Below are 17,424 nucleotides of genomic sequence, written 5' to 3'. Positions count from 1 at the left end.
AGACATTTGACAGGTTATTTATATGAAAATTCTCATGGAGGAATTGATCGCCTAAACATCATGGGGGATGGAAACCTCTAGCATGTTAGTGCCATTGATTCTATAGCTTTCACTAGTTTGGTGGGCAAGGGAAAAGATGTCAAAATACTGGATGAAACTTGATTGGGCTTTCTTCATTGTTGGTTCAACTAAAAGACTTTCTTGGGGTTGGGGTTAATGATTTAGCTCCCTCCTTCTCCTTTGGCAAAACACCTCACCCTAAGGCAAGTATTTTCCCATGATCATAAGGTGCACACTAGGGAGATAGGGCCATACTATCTACTACATTGATGATCCCATTAGGGAGATAGAGCCATACTATCTACCTATGTGTTGTTCTTGTACCAAAAATGTATTTTACTAGGCATTATCCTTGAACCTATTATGAGAGCATCCATGCTAAGATATAACCTATGGAAGGAGGAAGCTTACTTAGGAGGCATATTTGATAAGAATTTCTCAAGAAATGTTCAATATTTGTTGCTACATTTGAAAATATCAAGATGCCATTCCAAGCCCAAGATCTTAGGTTCACAATTTATTTCTTATTCTAATCAAACAATAAGGAATTGAAGTTTCCAATGAAAAACTATATTTGTGCCCATGTTACAACTATATTTGTCTTGCTATTTGAACATGAAATATTCTATGTTCCTCCAAGATTTGATGTTTCCTAGTATAGGACTCTGGGTTTTAATGTTGGTGGTCCATTGGGTGAGGCTTTACCTACTCATATCCTTGCCCCTGATCATCAAGATGATGTCAGTGCACCACTTGCTTTATATGTGTCAAACCTTTCCATGGACTAGGTCAATGTGGATGCTTTAGAAGGTGCAAAGAAAAAACTAGTGCATGTTGTTATTTTTAAATTATGTTGACATGCTTTCACTATCTACTCCATTGATAATTTCATTATATAGTATGTTACTTATGACATCTCTTATAAAATATAATTTAGAAATTATAAAGTTTGAACCTTAGTTGTAGCTATGCTCATGGCATGTAAGATGATAAACGAGGATTTCATAATGGATGTGTGCAAAAATTTGTTAAATAAAATGTTATTAAATATCAAAATGTCAAAAGAAGAAGGTTACGATTTCCATCTCAATTCATTATTTATATAATTGGTTTTATACTTCATGAATTATTTGTCTAACAAAGAAAAATATAGTTTGGCAGAACAAAATTCCTATTAGAAGGTAGATATATAGATATCTAGAAGAACCATATTACAAAGATGATGCTTGTAAGACATATTTTCTATCAATTTAGGATATGCTTAGCTCTGGGTTTGTGTCTATCAATACTTCACCAATAGCACAAACTATTGTTAGTTCCAACTTAAAACATGGTCTTGTGTGTAGATGCTAGAGGGAAGGCTCTTGAAACTTTCCAACTTTCTAGGGTCATCTCTCTCCTATTCTCCTATCATTTTGTGATTTGGCTTAACTTAATATACACTTGTTTTTTATGTATTATAATCTATAATTTCATTACAATTTTGAATTTTCAGACCTCAACATTTGTATAGCTTACATTTTTTTTTAATAGAAAAGTTTACTTTCTATCCATATGGAACTTTAGCATGCCTCACTATTATCTACATGAAACACAAATGTCCTAGATAGAGAGTTAACTAAACTGACCAAAAGATCATTTCCATTTATACTTTGTGTTCCCAAAGCCCAAAACATTTAATTTGGCCCTATACTCATTGGGGCTTCAACTTATGTAATCAATAAGATAAATTAGAAGGTTGTGATTACCTTCAAATTAATCCATGTGTGGAAGAAGAACTTGTCTCCAAGAATTGTTATCCTTTGCAATATAGTTTACATTTCCCACCCTACAAATGTTAGGACTAAATGTGGCAGACTCATATCCTCCAAGATTGTAGTTGTTACCCATTTCAATCATATATGGTTGCACCTCTAAGGGCAAAATTATATGTTTCTGTAGCTCATGTGAACAAAATCCTCTCACAAATAAGAAATTTTAAATAAAATATTTTTCTTACCATTTTTCATTTTTTTAGTTGTATAGATGTTATCTTCATTTTAAACAAAGTGAGAAGTTATTTGATTGAAAAGAATTGTAGAGACTAATTTATCCACTCAATTGAACATAATGAATTGCCTCCAAAAAAAAGAGAAGATTTAACCTATGACCATTCCAACTTATACTATTCATCACATAAGGTATAACTACAAGCAAGAGGTGATGAAGAATAGGGATACAAACCCTAAGTCTGCCAACTTGGATACATATAATACAGAGCTTGCAAAGGTCATTTTAGATGAAGACATGGCTCCACATGAACAACATAGTAGAAGTGTCATTACAGTTGCTTGTGGTTAAATTGATGTTGAACGAAGAGATGACTTAGATATGGATGCTTTCAATGAAGACCAATATGCATATTTTTATTGTATTTTATGATTTAGTAATTACTTTTTTCAAATTTTGTAATGATTTGACATAAGTGATATAACATTGAATTATTAATTGCTTTATCATTGTCAAGTTGTCATATCACCACCAGTTTGAAAATAGTCACAATCTTACCATAAACCAAATTGCAACATTTTAAGTAAAACCAAGATGAATGAAACAAGAGAACAATAGTTCATTTAAGAAGTCAATTAAGGATATCTATAAGTTTAGGCTAGGATATAATTTTAGCAACAATTCTTCAAGAAGCCAAATAAAAAATGAATAAAAAGAATATCTAAGGTAGTGGGATCCTAGGATAAAAGATATTTAACTAGCATACAATCAAGGATGAAACAAGTGATTAAGAGGAAGAATTGTGCCTCTTTAAAAGGGTGGCAATTGAAAATAGGTGTATCCTTTCAAAACAAAAAACTATGATCCTTTTCTTTATGGAAGAAATAAAAGGAAGGAAACCTAACATCCAAAACATGATAAGATCAAAGAAGAGAAGATTCTCACACATATTTATATCTGGGTATAACCAATAGATCAGATTGATATAAGGAAAAACAACAGACCTGTGCATTCACAAGTATTTTGCATGCAATAGTGATAGTTAAATGTTAATAAAGTCCACAAATTTCATATGTTTCTTTACTTAATAATAAATTTATCTATTATTTATTCACAAAAGAAATTTTATGTGGATGGAAGGAAATTTGTTAGGGAGAGGTTGTAGATTGATTCCTTCTATTTATAGAACAAGGGTGAATTGTCTTAGTTGCATGTTCCTTCTATTTATGGTCCAAGGGCAAATTTAGTTGGATGCTTCATGCTCTTGGGAGTAATTGGCCTATACAGTCTTCCTCAATATCTTGGGTTATTTTATTTTAGTAGGCCACTCTAGGTGAGAATTGTCTTAGTTGGATATTGCTACCAATTGTGGGCCAAGAGGCAATTAGTCGTCTTAGTTGGATGTTGTACACTCTTGAGCTTAATTAATTGGGATAAACAATCTCCAGACACCTTTTATAGTTTTCACCTCCAACCCCTACTACAGTTGGTTATGTGAAATGGAAGTACTGATGGTTTGGTTCCTAAAGTTCAAAAACTATGTATGTACATACATACATACATGCATGCATGCATACATGCATGTATACATACATGCATGCATGCATACATACATACATACATACATACATACATACATACATACATACATATATACATATATACATATATATATATATATATATATATATATATATATATATGTATATATATATATATATATATATATATATATATATATATATATATATGTATATATATATATATATATATATATATATATAGATGCACTTCTGTTTGTTGTTGGATCACTAAACCTTAAAAAAAAAATTGGTCTTCTAAATTATATTTCATATATTTCCTAACATGATATCAGGATCTAAACTAGGATTAATCTTGATAAAGACATACAACTTGTAAATTGTTGGAAAATGAAGATGGTGTAACTGAGAGGGGAGGGGTGAATCAGTTACCACAAAAACATTTTCAAAAGTCCCAAAGATGCCTTAAACTTAGTTGCTGCTGCTACAAAAATCACTGCTTAAAACTTGATAGGTGTTTAGTTAATTTATGAAGCATTTACTAAAATAAGCGACTATGCAAAAGAAAGTAATCATTAACACAGTAGACACCAGATTTACGTGGAAACCCAATATGGGAAAAACCACCAGCAACTAGTCACCAATTTTCACTCTTCTGAAGTGAGCCCTGTTAGGAGCCAACCCTGTTAAAGGTTACAAAACACACTGTTAGGTGTGACCCTGTTAGAGGATTTAATCACCCTGTTAGGAGTGGCCTTGTAAGAGGTCTTTTTGAACAATTCAACTAAATTGCCACCCTGTTAAAGGATTTATGAAATGGCTGTTAAACCAACTCTGTTAGGAGATTTTGGAATCACTGTTACAATGGTTAGAAAGCAACAATGAATGATATGAAAATACATGCAACTTATCTTGCTGAATACAGATCTCAGTTTTGCTCCACAAGATCCTTACTGATCAAATATATCTCTGCAGCTCCAAGATTTCCCTCTGCTCAATTCTACTTAGGCACACGCAAGTCTCTTCCTTGCACTTCCTTGCACTTTTCGTATATTCATTCTCTCCTCTTCTATTTTTTTTTATCTTGAGCACCTCTTTATATATTATTCATAATACCAGGTCGGCCCAACCAACTTGTTAAAACAATTCCAAAGTCGGCTTGCCCAACCAACTTGACTAAACATATTCTAAAGTCGGCTTGAACTAAAAAAAAAAAACTTTCACTGGCCGACGCTACTCAGTCAATACAGAACAAAAACTTCCTTCCTGTGTTAACTAGCAGAACTCGGTAAGAACTACAATTACCGGGGAATTCGGTAAACCTGCCACTTCCTTTGGAAACCGACTGGACTCGATAAAAGCTGTCTTCGACTACCGAGTGAGCTCGGTGAAAACTCGGCTTTCCTTAGCTTACCGTGCGAACTCGGTTAACACTAACCGTTCGCTACAAAATCCTTTGATACCCGAGTGATCTCGGTAAGAACTAAACTTTCCTTAGCTTATCGTGCGAACTCGGTTAACACTAACCGTTCGCTACAAAATCCTTTGATACCCGAGTGATCTCGGTAAGAACTAAACTTTCCTTAGTTTACCGAGTGAACTCGGTTAACACTAACTCACCGTGTGACATACAGGAACGCTCGGTATACACTGCAAAAGGTTTTTACTGATCGACTGAGCTCGGTAGACTCTGTAAACTATTTTCCTGGTTGATAGAACTCGGTAGACTCTGTCTGATAACTGATATGACATTTGTGTAACATCAAAGACAATACACAATTACTTAATTGTATCCAACAATCTCCCTCTTTGGAATTGATGGCAACACAACATGTCATAGCAGAAATGAAATTTGAAAGCAAGTCTATTTCTACACAACACAATTAACAATTCTCCCTCTAAGATAGAGAACTCTCCCTCTTACAGTAATCTCCCTCTGTGAAGAAATTACTTAATCAAATTTTGGATTTCGGAAAAGATATGACAGTAAAACTCTCCCTCTTTGACAACACATGCCAAAGACCATCTAATTTCAAATGAATTTCATTGTACCTTTAGTACTGATTCATATGCAATATTTCCTTGATTTGCTGCATCAACTGATGATTGTTCAATTTTCTAAGAGCTGATGCATCACTAAAACTTATTTTAGTGAACTTCAGATAGGGGAATAACCCCTAACTTACTTCTGAGATACAAAAATGCATCCTTAGGTAAAGGCTTTGTGAATATGTCAGCAATCTGTTCCTTTGTATCACAACATTTTTGTTTCAGGATGTTGGTAGAAGCTTACTTTACAATGCTTCCAATAAGCCAAAGGGATCATGCTCCTTGCCATTGTAAAATCCATAGAAATATTTAAAATAGATAGTAATAAAATATTTGTTAAGGATAGAGTACCAAACATAAAGAAAAACCTGAAAATGACAAACTACATATTTGACCAATCGAGTTTGTTGGTGAACCCTCATAATTTTTTATTTAAGTAAAAGTCTCTAAATCAAGTAATCATTCTCTATACTCCATTTTATCTTTGGTTTATATCAAATATCTTTTATTTTGAGTGCTTACAAACTAGAGATTTTTATGTTTCATGATTCCAAATGGCAGGAGGGATGGTTGCATTACCAACAATATGTTGGAAGACATCCAATGATTCATTACCATTCTAGATTTAATTGAGGCACTCAATATCACATCTACTAATGTTGACCTAAAGTTTAGAGTTGAACAATATGCTCTTGACCTTAAGGTCATAGTTGAACAAAGGCTATATTACCATACAAATTTCAATTAATACCAAAATATTCTTCCTGAGAGACTTTCCATTTTCTCTATCACCTTCTTAGCTCCTTGATTTGTTGCATCTTGTAGCACAACCTTCTTCTTCTTCTTCTTCTTCTTCTTGTTAGGATCAAATGGAGAAAGCTACAAATAATAACATGCCATAATATATATAGTTAAAATGGAGAAACATAAATCCAAACTTGATTTAAATTAAATAGAAATGTACTTGAAATCATGAGGGAAGTGGAAAACATGTTGTAGATATGTAACATGTGTTTCTACAAGTTTAAAATTTATTATTTTTATTATGCTTCATTAATCCTAGTGAGAACTATGTTCTGACTTAAAATCTCCTCTAAGCTTCCCTCTCATGGAGCTTGTGATTTGTTTTTCGAAACTAGTAAGGTTCCCTATCTCTTTACTCCTGAGATCTACTTTTACATCATTTTCTTAGAAGTGGGTTGTTTATAAATTATTTCTAGAACTTTACTTCATATTTTGGTTTGTCAATTTCCAACGGCAAAATTGCAAGTTATGGCCATTTCTTGGCTTTAAACCCTTGAAATGAGGGTTTCATACCTATAGTTAGCAAATTTTCTATAACTACCTTGAAATCAATCAAATTAAACCAAATTAATTGCAAATGAAAGGTAACTAAGACATCCAACTTCACATGTGCATCATCTATTCGTACCAATCTGTACAGAGCCATACAAAACAAATTTGCTCCAGAAAACATGTTTTTCCCTTCATAAAATGTTGATTCTTCTATACAACTCAATGATTAGTTATGAAATGGACACAATGAGTCTTAAATACCTTCTTATAATCAGTTAAAATCAAATTTTTATGATTATGAATTTTGGGAGGCCAAAAAGACATTTTTAATAACTTTTCCAAAATTGTATTTTTGCATATTTGCAGTTTCTTGTCAAATATGACAACTTTTTTGCATTTTTGATCCTAATGGACACCAACTAATCCCAAACCTTTAGGAATGGTGGGAAATGCATGTCTAAGGTGAAACAAACATGTTTTCCATTATTGAACACCAAAACACTCAAAAATAAGGAATTAGGTGTTTTAGTGATGAGGTTTAGAAACTTGTGAAATAAAAAATATTTAAGAATTTACATCTTCAAGAAGAATTAAGAATGATGTGACACAAAGGAGGATATTAACAAAGAATGTTGTAAGCAAAAAACTTTCCTTTGATTATATTATGGGTGAATTTGAGCTAGATGACCAAATTTTTCTTTCAAAACTATATGTGCAGATATAAAAATTAAGTACAACATGTGCAATATTTTTGTAGATATACACATTAATTAGAACAAATTTTTCTTTCAAAACCATATGTGCATATATAAACATTAATTACAACATGTCCAATATTGTTTGCAAACATACATAGTAATTACACCAAATTTTTCTTTCAAAGCCATATGTGCAAATATAAACATTAAGTGCAACATGTCCAATATTTTTGCAGATATATTTTCCTATGAAGAAAGACTATTTAATGCCTTTAATTCCTTTGACCAAGATCATGCACAATGACATGGATTGACAATTATAAGTCAATAGACTCTATAGATACAATTTTTTTCTACATATCTTGTCTTTACCATTAACATCAACTTTAGTCCTAGTATGTCTCTCATTCTATGGATTGTAGGTATCACTAAATGGATATTTTTTTGATCTGTCTTCCTCGAGGTTAAAAGACAAATGAGAGTATGTCTAAAATAGGGAGATCAAATAGAGGTCAAAAGATTAGAAGAAAATTCAATAAATGAATGCAATTTTTTCTTTTTGAGAGGTGGGGGGGGGGGGAGAGGGGGTTATGTTCTTATGATAATGAGAGCTAAGGTGATAGGAAGGTTCCCTTAAGATACACACATCTTTAGAAAGAATGGGTACCCAAGGAACTACCTCCAGTTAACACTAATTTTTCTGTTAACAAAATAATATACCACATAACTCCATCTTCATTACATGGTTTGAGCCTATTTTCCATGGATGGCATAAAGGTTAGTTACAATAAAATTGTTGAATTAATGGAGTATGTAGGACCTTGTGACAACTACAACAATCAAATGCAAATTGTACTATATAAAAAAAAGTAAGCGTAGGTATGCATTGTCAAAAAATTATATACAATGCAAAGAAAATGATCAAAGTAAAAGGCTCGTAATGTATATTGATGGAAGACCAACATAAATAGGGAATATTGCATGATTTATAAATAGCTCTCAAACTGTGTCAACTAATAAGTTTCCAAATTGTATATTCAAAGTACATGAGGGAAATTGTGGTTTTGTATGTGCAATAAAATTAATAAGTGCAAGAGAAGAGCTTCTGATAGATTAAAATTGGAATCGTGTAGATCCAAAAAAATTCCCTATCATGGGACTAGTGAGTATAACATTTAAACCAATTAGCTCCAATATACAATCTACTATTTTATTAATATTTTTTTTATAAGACTATTACTTTCATTTCACTGCTGATTGCTAAGAATTACTAGTCTTTTTCATAGGGCAACATGGATACACCACAAGGCATAGGCGGGGATGTACCTCACACACCTTCTTCAACAAAGGTAAACCTTAATAAGTGTAATTGTGCAAATTATATAGAAACAAATTTTATATTATTATGTTATTTTCTTTATGGTTTTGGAGTCATTTTGATGGAATTTTACTAATATTGATGTCACAAATTGATACTTATTGATAGGGAAAAACACAAATGATAGTAGATCAAACACAATCTGAAACTCATGCATCATTTATAAATGACATTGCGTGTAGTGCTGATCCTATCTCCATGTCCCAAAAGCTTATAAAAAATATAGTGATGAAATTATTAACCTTGCCGTCAACCAAAACATAACCAAGGAGACAGAGGCACTGAAAGAAGAATTGATACTTAGAGTCAATTCTTTAAAGGTAAGAAACAATTAATCTTAAGCAATAATAAAAATTCAATAGATGTTTATATTTTATAGTATCTTATGGATCATGATCTAAAACATTATGTGTTATTCTTATATGATTTTATGACACCTTTGAGACCGCGTGGTCAATATGGTGAGGGTTATAGCACACAACCTTCATGTAAATAATCCCTAAACATTTAACCATTCATTTAACCTTTGAGATGCTTCTAGTTAGTATCATATTTGATCTTTACCCATTGTAAATGTCTTTGCTAAAAATGTATTCTTAAGCTCACGATGAAGTGCGAACGTCTCCTTTAGTCACCACTTTGATATTTCTGACTACTTTATTGGCAACAAGGATCTTGCATACATCTTCGACTATATGAAGTACAACTGCTAAAACCTTGTTTTTCTATATTTTGTTATGTGCTAATCATGCATTATTTTTTTGTTGGTTGGATTTTATACTCATGGACCTATTTCGTGCACTAATAGATATACCTACATTTGATAGAACAACAAAGACCACTACTAGTGAAGCTCAACCATTTCCTAGAGCAACTCGTGTGACTAATACTGCTTCATTTGTGGGGACATTGTTGCTAAACAAGAAAAATATGTTTTCATTAAAATTAGCAAAGCTTCTAAGTGCTTTAAAATTGTTACTATTTACAGTGTAATTGTAATTTACTTATACATAATTCATTTTAGACTAATGATCCCATGGCGTCCTTGTAGGAAATGATGTTTTCTATGATACTCTTTTTGAAATGACATTGAAGCTATTTGGACCCACCATATGTAAAAGGTATGCAGTTTTATATCATTGCTACAATAATTTTCTTTTCTTCCATATCTAACAATTTTATTTTTTCAAAAAAGGTGGAATGAACAGGGTCTTGAATTAAAAAATCAGCTCATTACATCTTTTGAGGACCTCTTTGGAAAAAATAGTTTTGATAGTGCCCTACTTCTTAAAAGAGCATGCACACATATAAAGATTGTGAGGGACCAATATAGAAGGGATCTAAAAGATAACCCAAAGTATGAGCATCCTCCTATGATTCCACCAATGGAGTGGAATAAAATAATAGAAGATGCAAAAGAGAAAATACTACAAGGTAAAGGAATTGAACCAGAAGAGGGAAAACAAAGGTATGTCATGATAGTATTAAGTAGAATGTAATCATGCAATAATTAGTGATCATTTATTTATATAATCTAACATGTTTCAAACTTTTCATAGATTGTAGGACACATCAAAAGCTACACAAGCGAGAGTACAAAAGGTTGGCCAACACAAATTTGACTTTAGTGGCTATATGAAACTTCACTCTCAACTTGTAAGCAGTAGCAATGGAATTTTATATAATTTGTTTTTTAATATATAATATTGCAAACAATTTTGTTTAATCAAATCATACATGCAAAAAATATAGGGCACATAATACAACGTAGAGCCCATGGATGAAGATAAAAAAATTGCCTTGAAGGAAGGATATAAAGTTGTGGCTACATGCCTATGGCAAGAATTTGAAAGCCATACCCAAGAATCTAATGCACCACATGAGACATAGGTAAATTGGTCAAATTAAAAGTAAATCAAATTGAATAGTTGAGAAATTTCTTTTTTGGTGTTAGTGTCCAACATAAATTGACTATTTCTATTTTATATATCAAACAAGGATAACCATGCGCATAACATTTCACTGCAACCTTCAAATCCTATCACAAAACCTATGCGTGATGAAGGCCATGATGTCCATCATAGTGGTAGAGGTCTTAATGTTCCATTGGAAATTAATTATGCAATTATGAATAGAATTTAACATCTTCAATTGCAATTTGACATGTAACCTTTTTTTGAATATTTTAGAGCATGTTGAACATCATGGTGAATGAGTGGAGCATGTTCAAAGTGTTCGACATGTTGAGGTGGCAGTGGATCAAAATGTTATTGTACATGATGTGGCATTTTTAGGTAAGAAAAATGCATGTTATATTCTACCGGTTAAAGAAATACATGTAATAGTAAAAAAAAGGAAAAATAGTATGCCAATTTAATCCATTTACTTGTTATTGCAACAGAGTCCCCTTTAGTGTAGTAGCCTCGTGCTCCTCAAAATAGGAGGAGACATCATAATTTGACATTACATGTGCCACAAGAGAAGGAGAATGAGGAAGATATTGAAGCTCCTATTAGCCTTTTCTTTAAGAAAGCTAAGAAAAAAAAAAAAAAAAAGATTTTTAAAAATCACTCTCTGATAAACCTTATTTGATAAAATTTGTTGGATAATGAAAGAATGTTATTTTAAGTAATTATCTATGAATGTTGCATATTAATATTGATTTTTATGTCATGTTAATGAATATTGTTGTGTGTTAATGAAGTCTTGATTAGTATTGCATATCAATGAATTTTATATCATATTAATGAATGCTATGTGATTGTCTTGATTGAATGTTATAGTTCATAAATGGATGGATGAATGAATGAAGTATGCAATTATATGTTAATGAGGAATTTAGATTGATTTTAGGGGGAGGGGGGTGAGGCCATATGAGCTTCTACCTTCAAGTGGTTGGCCTTGTTAAGTAGAGAATATCAAAGTATTATTGGAACCAAGCGAAGCTCAAACTAACATACCTTCGTTAATTAATCAATTTCATTCATTATAGGTCTAGAATGATGGGATGATATTCTATGTATGTCAAAATCTTAATAGATACAAAATATACTCAATCATGTATAACTAAGAAAAAATTAATGCAACATTTACATTTAGAAATTTGAAGGGCTAGGTGCTTAGGACTTGCTTAGGCTTATGCTCATCCTGATAGGGTTCTTTACTTAACCCTAACTTTCCTTCTCCAAATTTGGTTTGAATGCTTATCTATATTCAAACCTCCAAACTCTTCATATCATCACTATGATTCCCTAGCCAAGTATCCAAAATCCAACCAGTGGATTTGTTTTCTTCCAGGTCCTATAGAACCTCCTAAGGCGTGCATTTTGTTAAACCAACCATGTTTCCTTCCTTCAAATCCATAACTAAAAAGTTGCACAAAATGTTGTAGAGCAAGTTTTAAAAGTTGTTGATCAAGTTGCAATTTTTGCATTTTTGTCTTCTAGACCCCTAAAACCTTTTTGAATGGAACCAAATAGGTTCAATAGAGGCATTTAGGCATAATTTGGCCCCTTGGTAACTAATATGCCTCTTTTTTTTCCCCTAGACCCATTTGAGAAACTTCTTGACAACTTAGCAACTTTTGAAATTTGGGACCCTAATCAACCAACATTACATTTCATGAGTTCCAAAAACTTGATCAAGATACTTCTATTTGTTGGCTAAGATTTTGTGTTCTTGAGGTTGTGTATTGTTGATGGTTGTGACTCTTCTCCATAGGTTTCACTTCTCTACATAGCTTTATTTGTCGATGTTCTCTGTCTTCCACTGAAAATTTCCCAAGTACATCTAATAAAATATAATGGATAGTTTTAAGGTTTGAATTTAAACTAAACATGATAGAATGAATTTAAGTTTGCACTTTTTATGACATAGTTTCTTGAAGTCAAGTAGAATGTATTTGGATTTATTTGTACAATGAGGTATAGTTTATACTAATGAAGAACATTGTAACCAAAAGTAATGTTGTTTTTTAGTTTTATATTTTTTTCAATCTCATCAAATGAATTTATTTGAATTACTTAAAAAATTTCTTTCTTCATCATCGTTGGATTTTAGTTACATAAAAACTCCTCAATTTGTGTTTTCTTTATTAGAGTGGCTAATGCTAATTCTTGCCTTCACATTTGTAATTTAGGTGTTTATTGGAGATGGTGCAAAACTTGTTCAAGAGGTATTTCAACTTACAAAAGAGAAATCCCCTTGTGCCATCTTTATAGATGAGGTTGATGCAATTGGAACCTGACATTTTGACAGGTATTGGGATTTTTTAATTTTCATTCTTGTTGGTAAGCTCATAATGGTAAATAGTCTAAATAGTAAAATTTGCAAGCTCAGACTTGGTAAGCCCATGAATATAAGCAACAAGGCACTACTATCCTTCCCATCTATGAGTTGCAAGCTTTTCTTTAGCCCCTCCAAACCATAACACTTATCCTCCATAACATACACTATACAAGCTAATTTCCATAGAACAATGATATTCATCCACATGCATACAAAAACAACAATAATCAGATATAAATCAACTAATCCCTTATAATCTATGTGGTACATAATTTGGGCCTCATTTTTCCTTTAGAGGTCAAACACATCTAACCCCAATAAAGAAAATACGATGGATTCTTCATCTATCTTGATAAGTCCTTGTAAGAAAGTGCACTCACAATATAAATCTAGGTGACTTCTCCAGAGCAAAAAAAACCCTCTTGTCATGATTCATTAAATCCAAGCTTTGTTGAGATCACCAAGATCAATCTTAGGCTTAATCAACTGGGAAAGAATATTCTTTTCTTCAGAATCAAGATCTAACGTTGTGAGAGAACCATCTTCATTTTTCATTGAAATGATCTATGAGAATACATAAATTGCAAAAGGCTTAATGTAATCAAAAGTTATTGTAAATTAAAATTATGCTGATGCCATTTAAAGTTAAATATGATTACAATCTTGAGGCTAAGGAGAAAGGAATAAAACTAAAAGTTACATCAAAAATCAAAATATTTCTCTAAATTGTTTTAAGTAAGTTAATAAGTGAGCTAAATAAAAATTTTAAACATTTCTGTGTGCATATCATGTCTTTTTTCTTTTAGAAAGCTATTATTTACAAGTGTAAAATGGCTGAGAAGCCTTCAATTATCACTTGCGTGGTTGACAGTATGATTGATAATCTAAGACCAACTCATGTTGAAGCAACTAACATGGCAAATGTTGTCCTTGATGGTATGTATGGGTGAGTGCTAGCTTTCAAATATTCCAATTCCATCTTTTACTTTATTTGTTGGGGAATGTAGTTACATTGTTCACTTTTTTCACAAGAATTTTTTGACATTTTTTTTTTAAGATAATCAAATTCTTTATCTTTTTATATTTGGTTAACTATTCAGAGACCTTGATTGTCACAGTCACAGATGGAATTTTGTTAGGAGTAGAAACTCTTTGGGGTTTGTACTCTATTGAGACCATAACAAAAATGGGTAGAATTTGTGTAGAAGTTATCATACTTATCAATTATTAGCTATTATGGATTCCTTTGGATGGAAATAACTTTATTGATTTTGTTGAGAATGACTCAAAAACTAAGATGTTATCTAAGAGAGTGTGAAATCGAAAAGAAACCCACAAAAAAAATTAGAATGAAAGAGAATAGCTTTGTGGTTTATTATAATGAAAATTTGAACTTGTATTCTTTTCTATTACAAATAAAGTCCATTCAATATCTTCTAATGAACTATAGACTTATTTGACTTTTCAAATGAATACAGGTAGAGAAAGTTTAGAACCAAGCTATTTATTTTAATTTTTTTATCAAATATATTGGTGAACCAATGACTCATTTGGAATCTATAGCATCATTGGTGGTATGATTTTGTTCCATTGTTATTGAATTTTCCATCATCAAGTTGTCCATTACAGTACAATGAGTTTTTCTTTTATGCAAATTATGGTGTGGCAGGTTATTTGTTCTCAGTATTTTGTTTCTTATTATCTTCGAGACCTTAATCACTAATCCAAGGATATAAATGCTGGAATATATGATTTGCAGGTATCTGCAATAATCAAAGTGAAGGCATTTGTTATTATAGTTTTCACATTATCAAGATGAGTTGCAAGTTACCCATACTTTTATACTTTTTGAATGATTGCTATAATTTTTTCTTAGAAATTGGGCATGATTTCAATATTATATCTCATTTGCTTTGTATATCAAATAAAATTTTGGCTTTAGATTTTTTTAAAGTTTGATTGCAAAATACATGCCATCTATGCCTATTTTGGTTGTTGTCATTCCATGGCTTATGACTAATTTGCTAAGGTGGCCTTTCATTGGGGCATTTTAGGTTAGTTCACTAGTGCCTTAAATTTTATTACTTGTAGATGTTCTTATCACTGTAGTAAAATTAAATTAACATTCATTGTAAATGATATGATTACGTTTGGTTTTACAATCTTTAACTTTGTGAGACTTCAAGAGGTACAAGGAGAGTACTTTCTAATCTTAAGAGGTTTCATAGATGTTTTAAATGTTTCTAGTAGTTCCCATATGCTAAATTGTTTCTTTGCACAGAAAATACTTTGATTTTTTTGTTGTGGGATAGGGAAATGCACATCTAAGTGAGAAGCAAGAATAAAACACTTTTTTTTTTGAAAAATACAATAGTATCGATTAAAGTGAAAGGATGTAGGTTCCACAAATATGACACACTAAACAAAAAAAAAACTTCATGGGAAGATGTAAAGCTACTTTTAGCACAAAAAAATGTTAATATGCTAAGACAAAATTGTGGTATAATATCCATTTCTATTTGCTACCTTAAATTAATTTTCTTCTGATAAATCCAAATGCATATTCATTGTATACACAGAAAATGGCAAGTTATACACCATCTACAATTTTCCCTTCTTGGTTTGATTGAGATCTAATAAGAGTTCACTTGACCATTATTATTTGAAGAGGGTTTAGACTATTGAAACATGGAAGAAATTGAGGGTTTAGATTATCATGATGAGATGGAAGAAACTGAAACATACTCTATGTACACTTCAACACAACAATATACTAGGAATGGTGGCCATTCCATTGGAGGTTATGGTCCAAGTGTAGGCATTGCTGGAGGTTATGGACCAAGTGCTATGCATTCTGGCTCAACTGGAGGTTATGGTTCAAGTACTAGTCATTCTGGCATTGCTGGAGGTTATGGTCTAAGTGCTAGTCACTTGGCCCCAACTAGAGGATATGGTACAATTTTTGGACATTCTACTAGGGGTTATGGTTCTCACTACAATTTCTATCAATATTAGATGGAGAAGAAAGTACATCAACTATTTATGCTTCTATTTGTAGGGAATCTATAACATTGACAAGGTTCTAGATGTTGAATGCAGTTAAAAAGACTTGGTTCTTATTTAGACTGATTTGCACATTACCCAAGTTGATGCCAAGCAACAAGACTACTTGAATTCTTGATATTTTGCAATATCTTTAGGAATCATATAGTATATCCATAGGTAGGATACACTCTTGTATGGTATGATTCCTCTGCTTTTGTAGGTGCCATTACAAAGTAAAATATCATTGGGATGTTTATGATATTGAAGATTTTTCAATGTTAACTTGTTCTTAACATTTAACCCCAACATATATTTTCTCCCTCTCCATGGTCTAGATGTAGTGAATGAGACACCTTGATAGATGGGACCTCATCCATCTGTAGCTACTTGTAGTGCCACTATGGTCATCAAAACTTACCACATCAATAAAATTTGGTGCCATCCTTAAGTAACCACAAGTAGATATGTCCTTTATCATCCACTAAGCTACCATAACCTTATAAATGCATGACTCATAGATGTCAGCTATCAAGGGTTTATCTATCATAACTTGTTCCCCATGTATAAGAATATATAGAATCTGATAGATGTTTACTAATTTAATAGCCAACTCCCAACATATCCCAATTAGGAAATGGAATGATGTCATAGTATAATTTCATCTCTCTATAAGTGCCATCAATAAAGGCCTATAAAATCTCATCTCAAGGTGGTGGTAGACCCACCAAATACCTGAAGATAAATATCCAAACTAATCATCGACTAGGCTATCATCGGTGATTACTTTGGATATTTATTTTTGGGTATTTTTTTTAAACAAAGCATGTTGGTCAAAAGTTTGACCAATGCATCAACCAAGATGCCATCATGGGTTTGGCATCTGGGTCGATCAAGGGTCAACATTGGTTAAAATTTTTGACCAAACTTGGTCTAATTTTCAACCAATGCATTGACTAGGATGACGTTATGGGTTTGATAGCCTGGTCGATGATCTGGTCAAAAGTTCAACCAAGTTTGGTCTGAATTTTGACCAATGTTCTGATTAACAAAGGAGGCCATTTTTGACCGAATTGTGCATCAA

Source organism: Cupressus sempervirens, chromosome 8 (assembly GCF_028749045.1).
Source record: "Cupressus sempervirens isolate cs-2001-9-10 chromosome 8, ASM2874904v1, whole genome shotgun sequence".
NCBI classification, from domain to species: Eukaryota; Viridiplantae; Streptophyta; class Pinopsida; order Cupressales; family Cupressaceae; genus Cupressus; species Cupressus sempervirens.
Note: the sequence above shows the minus strand (reverse complement) of the source record.